This window comes from Triticum aestivum, chromosome 3B (genome assembly GCF_018294505.1).
Source record: "Triticum aestivum cultivar Chinese Spring chromosome 3B, IWGSC CS RefSeq v2.1, whole genome shotgun sequence".
Taxonomy (NCBI): Eukaryota; Viridiplantae; Streptophyta; class Magnoliopsida; order Poales; family Poaceae; genus Triticum; species Triticum aestivum.
In genome coordinates, this window is record NC_057801.1 from 335,767,176 (window position 1) to 335,776,133 (window position 8,958).

General features: G+C 40.6%; 1 long non-coding RNA gene across 17 annotated transcripts; it reads right to left on the bottom strand.

Moving 5' to 3' along the window:
- Positions 1-1,069: 1,069 nt before the first annotated feature.
- LOC123069836 (uncharacterized) lies at positions 1,070-7,031 on the bottom strand. 17 transcript variants are annotated; one of them, XR_006433065.1, is made up of 9 exons: positions 6,070-7,028; positions 5,704-5,953; positions 5,469-5,601; positions 5,323-5,388; positions 4,912-5,048; positions 4,071-4,159; positions 3,624-3,989; positions 3,362-3,534; positions 2,359-2,739 (listed from the first exon to the last, which is right to left on the bottom strand). It is a non-coding gene; the product is annotated as an uncharacterized lncRNA (long non-coding RNA). The 17 variants fall into 17 exon arrangements; XR_006433061.1 differs by having other exon boundaries at positions 4,071-4,166; XR_006433073.1 differs by having other exon boundaries at positions 3,624-3,869; positions 6,070-7,027.
- Positions 7,032-8,958: the final 1,927 nt, after the last annotated feature.

Here is an 8,958-nt window from a genome sequence, read left to right on the forward strand (position 1 = left end):
GAGATATAGGGATCAGGAGGGATTAGGATAGTCCATATGTTATTTAGCTCAGCCCACGTAGAGCGATGCCTGTGGCCCGTGAGGAGCTGAATATGAAGCGGCAGGGGGCGGATCCAGTGGAGACTCTCTATCCCCTCCTTTCTTTCTCGGTTCCTCAACTGGGTGACAGAGGCGTTTCCTCAGCCGCCGACCGGTGCGATTTCTTACCTCTTTTGATTTCGGATTTGTCTGCATGCATGGATTTACTTTCCATCCAACAAAGACCTGCTAAAACCATGTTGTCGATGAAAATAGTTAACATTTTGCAAGGACATATGACGCACAGATCTATTGAATCCATATGCGCGTTGAAAACGAAATTCATGTTTTAGTTGGTTTAGTAATGGGCAAGGACATATGATGACCAAATTTACCCCTTTAATAAAAAAAGAATGAATACTATTGTCTATAATGAGATGTACACACATTTTAATTTATCTCTGAGCCAAATGGCGCAGAGTCCAATTTGATACCGCGGGCTCGTTGAAAATATTTGCATTTTTTCAATATCTTTATGTTTGAGCAAGCGCAAAGACCATGTCAAACCCAAAAGTGTTTTGAAAAATATTTGACTTTGCTAGTAGAAGTAGGTTTTAGCAAGCAGGGTAGCATGCATAGAGCCAAATGGCGCAAGGTATATGACATACAACTTTACCACGAAGATGTGCCGCGATATCTTCCTTTACTTAATTATGTTCGAACACATTTGAAGTTCAAATCCATAATTGGTGTCACATCCCTAAATTAAAACCCAAAACACCTACCTTGTGCAACATGGCCTTTTACAATGGGAAAAATTATTACCACAAACAGAGTCCAGATGTTACATGTTACATAAGACTTTAGCTTGAGCAACTGTCATACAATAGGTATATAAATTTCCTACGTTTAATCACATCAGCAAACAATAACCTTCCCAAAGAGCAAACCCCCTTATGTAGTGTTGTCCTTTCATTTGTTTTTTAAAAAAGGAACCTTTATTTTATTGGCAAATAAACGGCTTGATGGGAACCAAACATTTGGTAGTAGCTTGTCCCACATCTCAATCTCCTATAAAATGAGGCCAAAACACAATTGTTTTGATACAACAACGGTAAGAGAAATGAGTAATATTCAACGAAACGGAACATTTACATTAGTATAGTAGCTTTTTTAACCATGCAGGTGAATTGTATGTAAACTTTATAGAAGAAGGCCAACACTAAGGAACAACATGTTGCCATACTCATCCTGCTCTCGCTTCTGGTCATCAATCTGGGGAATCAACTCCTGACCAGCGGCTTGAGCAACAACAACGACAACATGCCCCTTCCCTTCAACATGAAAATCGATCTCAGGATTCAAACAACAGTCAACATCTCAGGCTGCTCAGGGTGGCATGAAGAGTAATATGGCCCGTGCTCCTTCCCATAAGTTTGACAAGACCAATGCCATCCACAATATTCACAACCCCACATGTGTCGCATCGATTTCCTACTGAGCACTCTCCACTGCGGTTTGAAACCCAAATGCCTTGTCTATAATGTCGATTTCGTTGTCCAAGTTTTTTGGGATCCCTGTAATGGATATCCTCAAACCACACCGTTTAAACTCTTCGAATATCGCCACTGATCCTCTCATTGTTCCATCCCTGCCAATCACATAAACCTGTGATTGCCAAAAAAGGAATATTCAGATAGGATAGTAAGATCAAGGCCTGAAGAACATGAACAATTGGCATGTGAACCAACACATTTAACATAGTTTCATTTTGCAAGGACATATTCAATCTAAACCATGCCATGTTGAAAATGTGTTTATCACGTTGTGAAATTCAAGTTTGAAATAAAAGTGTATTTGTATAACATGTACAACCCATCTAAGGAAGCATTGTTTTAGCCAAAAATTTGGTTACCATGATGAGAAACTCGAGCTCTAAAAAAACAGATTTGTATAAGATGTAAATATCAATTGAGGATATATATTTTTAACACCGTTTGCACCAAACTTTTATTTTCCATGTGTAGGAGCAAAAAAAATGGCTTATTGATCACTTGAAGCATACAACGGAGATTCAAAATTTGTGTCTTGTTCACAAGAGAATAGTATACGTATCAAAGTTGCCAGATAAACAGACTATTAATATAGAAACATGTTTTACACATTGACAAGTTTGTGTCCAGATAAAACATGACAACTTGAAAATGGTCACATCTTATTCGAGAACTAACAATTATATTGGATTTCCCGAAAATGTCAAGCCAGGTTTAATTGATTCTGAAACAATCTAACCACAATAAATAGAAAAAAACAAACAAATGGAAGCCTGTTCACGAAGTGTGATAGTGTGAACCACATTTAAGTACCAAAAGTCCAGGTACGAGCCTAGGGGACAGATCCAACATTTGTTATTTCTCAAAATAAGAGGTAGGAGAAAACAACATACACAAAGTAGTGATGGCTCAATACAAAACGTCAAGATTCATTACAACGCTTGGTGCATCTCATAGAAAATGTAGCAGGAAGTGGGATTACACGTGATGAAAGGTTTGCTTCACCTGTTCAAAGACAGATATACCAAAAACAATTCATAGCACGCACCAGCAAGTCCTTCCCCTCATGGTCTTGGAACAAGCCAAGCACCGCAAGAGCACACCCCTCTGGTTCCTCTTCTTGTCCGTCAACCCCATCTCGCTCAGTCAAACCTCTATGTAGTTCTCTCTATCATTCAAGGAGTCAGGTTATCAAATGTATGATATAGTTATCAGGAAGTTATTCTAATACTCTAGTAACATAATATAATAACTAATATATTAACAACACTATTGCTTGAAGGGTCCAATTAGAAGCTCCTACTTATTTTAGTCTGCCAAGCAATCTGTGTGTGTTGCAATCTTCAAGCAAGATGGTTGTGCATTTTTTTGTTCAGTCTTATATAAAGAAGGCACACATCCTCAAATCCGGCGAATACCGAAAGATGGATAAACTCTCAGCATTTAACAATAGCATGATGAGCCAATCAAGAAGGCAAAAAGGAAATGAACAAAACAATTGCAACTGAAGAAATCAAGATGATCCCTGCAAATAACATATCTCAAGAACCTAATAAAAATGAAACTGCGGTCCATAGGGCAGGTTATTCTTTCCAAGTGAAGCTTTCCAACACACTCAGATAATTCATGAAGCCAGGACACTATTTTTACAAATTAGATAAGCATCTATTAAACGGAACGAAGCAGGCCAAAGCAAAACATTAATACGAAAATCTCAAACGACCATATCCATCACTTTGCCCAGAGAAATAATGGGAAGATGGGTGATTGGAGTTGTTGGTGAAGCTCACCTTGGTCTGGATAAATGTGATAGGAACCTATGTGTTCACGGAGAGCTGACCAATAGGGTTAGGTTGCGTCATTAGCCATGCTTGTCGCTGTTCAACGTGCGCTGCTTGTCAAGCCGATTCCATGGTGCAACAGAGGAGCCACAAGATCCAACAATATGTACTTGGCAAGAATGCTAAAAAGACAAAAAGACAACACATTCACCAATGGGGAAAGTGGCAGCAACAAGGACGTGCACACAAGGATACTGCGGATTCCTCTTACCTTCCCATGGCTGAATCCTTTGTCTCGCCACTGAGGGCTGCAGGCACGAGCATGCTTGAGTGATTTCTTGTAGTAACCAGGATACATATTCCACCAAATCACCCTTTGTGGTTTGCCTATTGTTTTGATATGTTCTACTACCTCCGTCCCAAAATATAAGAGTGTTTTTGACACTACACTAGTGTCAAAAACGCTCTTATATTATGGGACGGAGGGAGTACATCATGATCAAACAATTAACAATGCCTAATAAGCAGAATGTAATCCTAAGAATATGCCTTAAAAAATTAGACCAGGTACAAAAAACTACAAATAGCACATGCACAATCTTTTTATGTATATTAGAAAATTGTTCATGTCATATATCTGCATGGTGAAATATTAAGCAATTGTTAACTCAAAATTAGCATCATAAAGTATATGAAGTTATGGGGAAGTGTTGAATACCTTAGATGCATTGAGAATTACATCAATCAAACTTTTGGCACAGAAATCTAGTGGTTGGAGGTGCATTCAGCCATGCTTCTCATCAAGATCTGATCACTTGAATCCAAAGCAAGATGAGCACTTTGTATAGTTAATCAAAAAGCTAAATACGCGAAATGTATCGAGAATTAATTGGTCTACTGCATAAATCAAACTTTTGACCCAAAAAATAAAACCATATAACTTTGTATTAATCTTCAGTTTCTAAAAAATGAACACACTCCATGTATGCATTACTCTACCAAGGATGCACATACAATCTGCATTTCGGCAGCATCTTGGGAACTAAGAAGTGACGAATTGGAGATGTATGAAACAAAAATATGGCAAATACCACGGGAAACAATTGATATAGTCCTCACATCTCTGATCAAGCCATTGTAGCCAAAAAAACATGCAGGTTGGAAACACAGAAAATAGATCTTGCATGTTTGTCAACAAACGCCTATCAAAATTCCAAGATCACATATATGACATATCTACCAGACCCTGAATCAAAGTAAAATTCCTTATTACATTAGCTATTATCCAATGGTGCAGTGGGCAGTTATGAACCACAAGCACATTGCATACCAAACAAGTAAGCCAAACCGTGGACAATAAGCACATAAATTCATTTTTACATAATAAACGTTACATCTTATCATTTTCTATTTGCAAACAAATATGTTGTTATTAATTAGTCAGTTTGTACTTGTCTAAAAATTAACGAAACATGTTAATATGCACAGAAAATGATATTTCTTAACAAGGCCTCCTAGAAACGTGTGCTATATAACCGTTGTGTCTGCGTGGAGCATACCTCAGTTCAGTCCTACAGCCCTTTGATGTAGTCTACAACAATATCCAGCATGTCTGAACTATTTGTTTGCTGCGTCTTCAAGAAGAAACTTAACATGTTTCCAGCAATTGCATTGCACGACTTCTCCCAGAGAATAGCTGCGCAAATGCTATTATGAAATCTGAAGTAACTAAGGTCCGAGTCATCGACAACTACCAAGGTTCTGAATTTCCATGGGCAACACTTCCAGTTTGGATTAGAATCATCAGTTTTAGTACGTTAGAATTTAGTTTTGTATCACTGAATATGCAGGCATGTAGTCGTCAGTATTGGTACTTTAGAGGGTACAAGCTTCTGTAATTCATGGTGAAAAATTCATCTCTATATGTTGACAGAATTGATAGTGTGCATCAATTCAACTGATTTAGTTACCTTGTCCATGTTGGGCACAAGGTCTTGCAGCCTCCTTAGCCTCTTGCTAATCCTTGTTCTTCTTTGCTAAATAGCACAAGCAAGAAAAATATCAGTACAAATATGTGGAAGCAAGATAAACACCAAAAATGTTGCAGGAAACTAACCCTCTTAGTGATGCTTCACGGGTGAGTGGTGCAGACACGCTTGTCTCAAGACTATGCAGGCGACGAAGTCCTGCTGCGGCTGCAAGTAGCCGTCCATGCCGGGCATGTCCAAAGACGTGCTCGACAGGCCAAACTGAATTTGGGCCAAGGTGTTAGTATAAGTGCAGCATTAAACAATTGACGGGCAGCAGAGTCCGGATGGATGTGAAGTGTATATATGTGAGGTATGTCCTACTTGGGATTTGATTTTGCTGAAGTTGGTGACCATGCCGTTGTCACCATTGATGAGCACCTTGGCCTTCTTGCTTCCAGGCGCGAAGAACATGATGTTGGAGTTGGTGTCGTCCCAGGAGCTCATGGAGAGCTCGTTGGAGCCGTTGTCGGTGGTGATACTCTCACCGACATCGGCTGGCGGCATCGGGGCGGGCATGGCCATCCCCATCTCCGTGCGGCATCATGTCCTGCTGCCTCGAAAAGCTCCATAGCTGCATATTAATCGAGAGATTTCCACCTCAATGAAATCTGAACTTCTCAAGAAATAACATAAAGCATTATACTTCATAGTCACATAAGCCATACCAGGAAAGAAAATGAGTAGTACCTGACTTTGTTGAATTGGAAAAAACCTTGTTAAAGTATGGATTCCCTTTAAACCAGTAGTCTCTCTTCACAGATTAGAAGAGACTAAATACTATATCCCCTTGACATGTGACGTCTCACGCTCGACCTCTTAACCTCTTACTGCCAATAAAATTTATCCTCTGAATCCCCATCCCACCGTAGACAAGCTGCACACACAGACACGAAAAAACTAAAATCTCCCTTGGCATGTGACGTCTCACGCTTGTCCTCTTAACTTCTTACTGCCAATAAAATTTATCCTCTGAATCCCCATCCCACCGTAGACAAGCTGCACACACACACAGACACAAAAAAACTAAAAGGCAAGAAAGTGAACAACAAATACATGAGGAAAAAGAGGAACATACATTAAACCAAGCCCTCCACGGCAGCAGCACCGGTGCAAGAACGACAGCAAACTCAATAGGCGGCGAGCTCACAACAATGGAGAGCACAACTGCATGCCAAAGAGGACGCAGATCCGCCACTCCTCTTCGCCTACCCCATCCATCGGCCTAGAAGAAAAAAACACCTTCTCTGGTCGATGACACCAAAGATGAGGCGGATCCGCCAATCCTCTGCTTTGGACTGATGAGGAGGAAGATCCGGCAGATCAGGGCACCGTCATGGAAGGTGTGGCCTGCCTCTTGAGATGGCGCCTTCTTGTCCACTTAGCATGGTCTGACCGTGCTAGCCAGGTGCGGAGGTAGGGAGATGGAGGTGGAGGAGATGAAGCCGGTGAGAGTGAGGAGGGAAGCGGAGGCTGCGGCGGAAGCACGGAGAAGTGGAGACGAGGGAGAGAACGAGCGCATGGGAGGCGGCGAAGCTCCTAGGGCGGAGGCAGGGCGACGAGGAGGGAGGGAGTGGCGGCGGCAGACGAGGGAGGGAGGAGGAGGAGGGAGGGAGTGGCGGCTATGGATTGGGGGTAGGGTTTGTGCGGTTGTGCCCGCTGCGCCCATGACGCGTGCGCTCGCACGTGGCGTGGCAGGAGAGGCTGTCTCGCGCGCACCCAAAAAACTGGCACCCAGCAAATTCGATCCAGCCCGAGCCCACACGTCATATCCGTCTAGGTTTCACCATGCGGTTAAAACGAGACAGATGAATTCCCAACGAAGATCCAATGGACAGCAGCGAAAAAAAGACCATGTTGACCATGATCGAACGACCATCGAAGGAAGCGATCGAGGGAGCCCTCTTCATGCGAGTTGACTAGCCTCTGTATTGTTTTAAATGGGTACCCACCTCAGCAGATAGAACAACTATATTAAACAAGTGATCACATTTTAGGGCCTCCAAAAGTGTCCGGAGATAGGTTTTAAAGTTGGACAATAAAATTGTTCTTACACCAGCCCTACGCAATGATTCAAACATATATTTAGAATAAGGGTAAATGAGGTGCCATCAAACAGGTGCTTAGCATCTCTGGTACAGTTAGCAAATGAGTTGGCTCACCTTAGAATATAAATGTTTTAATACTCTTCTATTTGTAAGTATAGATATTTTCTTTGCATAACGGAGTAGTTGAATGATCATACCTTGATAAATCTGACTGCACGTGGTAACTTGTGCCTGACACTACATATTTTGCTCTATAAACTGGCCAAAAATAGTGCACCGAGTTCTGTAACAGTAAACATAAAATGAACAAGATCATTGCTAACATTAGGGTAAGATTTGAAATAGGTGAATGAAGGAGCCACACTTAAAGGTGGCTCATTTTGTTGCAGGAGGAGCCATGGCATTCTACAAACCACCTTGCGAATTTATAATCAATCATCAAAGAATTACAGCCACCAAGATAGATTTAATGGCATGTTGGTTAAATACTGCATTAATGTTGTATCGTTCAACCTTGATCTATCACTCTTACATTATATTTTCCTGCATGAACCTTATTCAGTACTCGCCAAACTACGTCTACTCACTTTGCAGTCCATTTTTCCAACAAACCAATACTTTAAACATCCTTTGCAGAATATAACCTTTCTCCTTCTCAAGATATTATTTCAAGTGCGGCTTAGTGCTTTCTAGCATAGAAGTGGTCATGCGAACCATCACTTTAACAAGGCCATAGTTAGTATTATGTGTAGCTGACACAATTATGGTAAGCATTGTGCAAATTATCTCTAATAAAAATAAGAGTGAACTTATACATGCACTTGCATGCAACTCTGCTTCCTATTAACAAGACTTTTCACATGGTGTATGATCCCTTCTATATTAAACTTAAAAACGCGACTGCCATACTAAATTTTCAAATTTACGTACAACTGATTTGTCTAATTTTCTTAGGCTAACATTCTTCTATAGATCCAAGAAAAATAAATAACCATCAAGAATTGTGATCTAGTTAGGATTTTACATAGTTTACCTTTTTCAAGAAGGAACACTTTTATTACTTAAAAGGTTTAAGCATTACACCCGGCTTCTGCATAACTAAGATGCGCATAGCCAATGAAGTTCTCACACCAAGCCAAAATAAAAGAATAAGGCGATATACAAGGAAAAATGAATTATGTATAGCGCCTAAACTAAAGGTGGCCCAATCCTAAGATCATGCTGCCACCCACGTTGGATAAAAATATCCCTCGTCGTAGCCTCCAATCGTGTACACACCTCCATAAATAGGTCTTCATTCTCCACTCGTTGCAGAGAGGACCATAAACTAAGAGTCCCGGTACATCTGTAGATAACCTACATAGTGCTTACCTAGGAAATGCAAAGCTCAGATATCAAAGAAACAAAATTTTAAAGTGTATATCATGAACTATTTCCGCATCTATCAACATATCAAGACACAAACCTTTTGATTTTAAATAAGAAGGTAGGAAGGTGAACTAAAATCATGAATTACCTTGGATATCCTGTC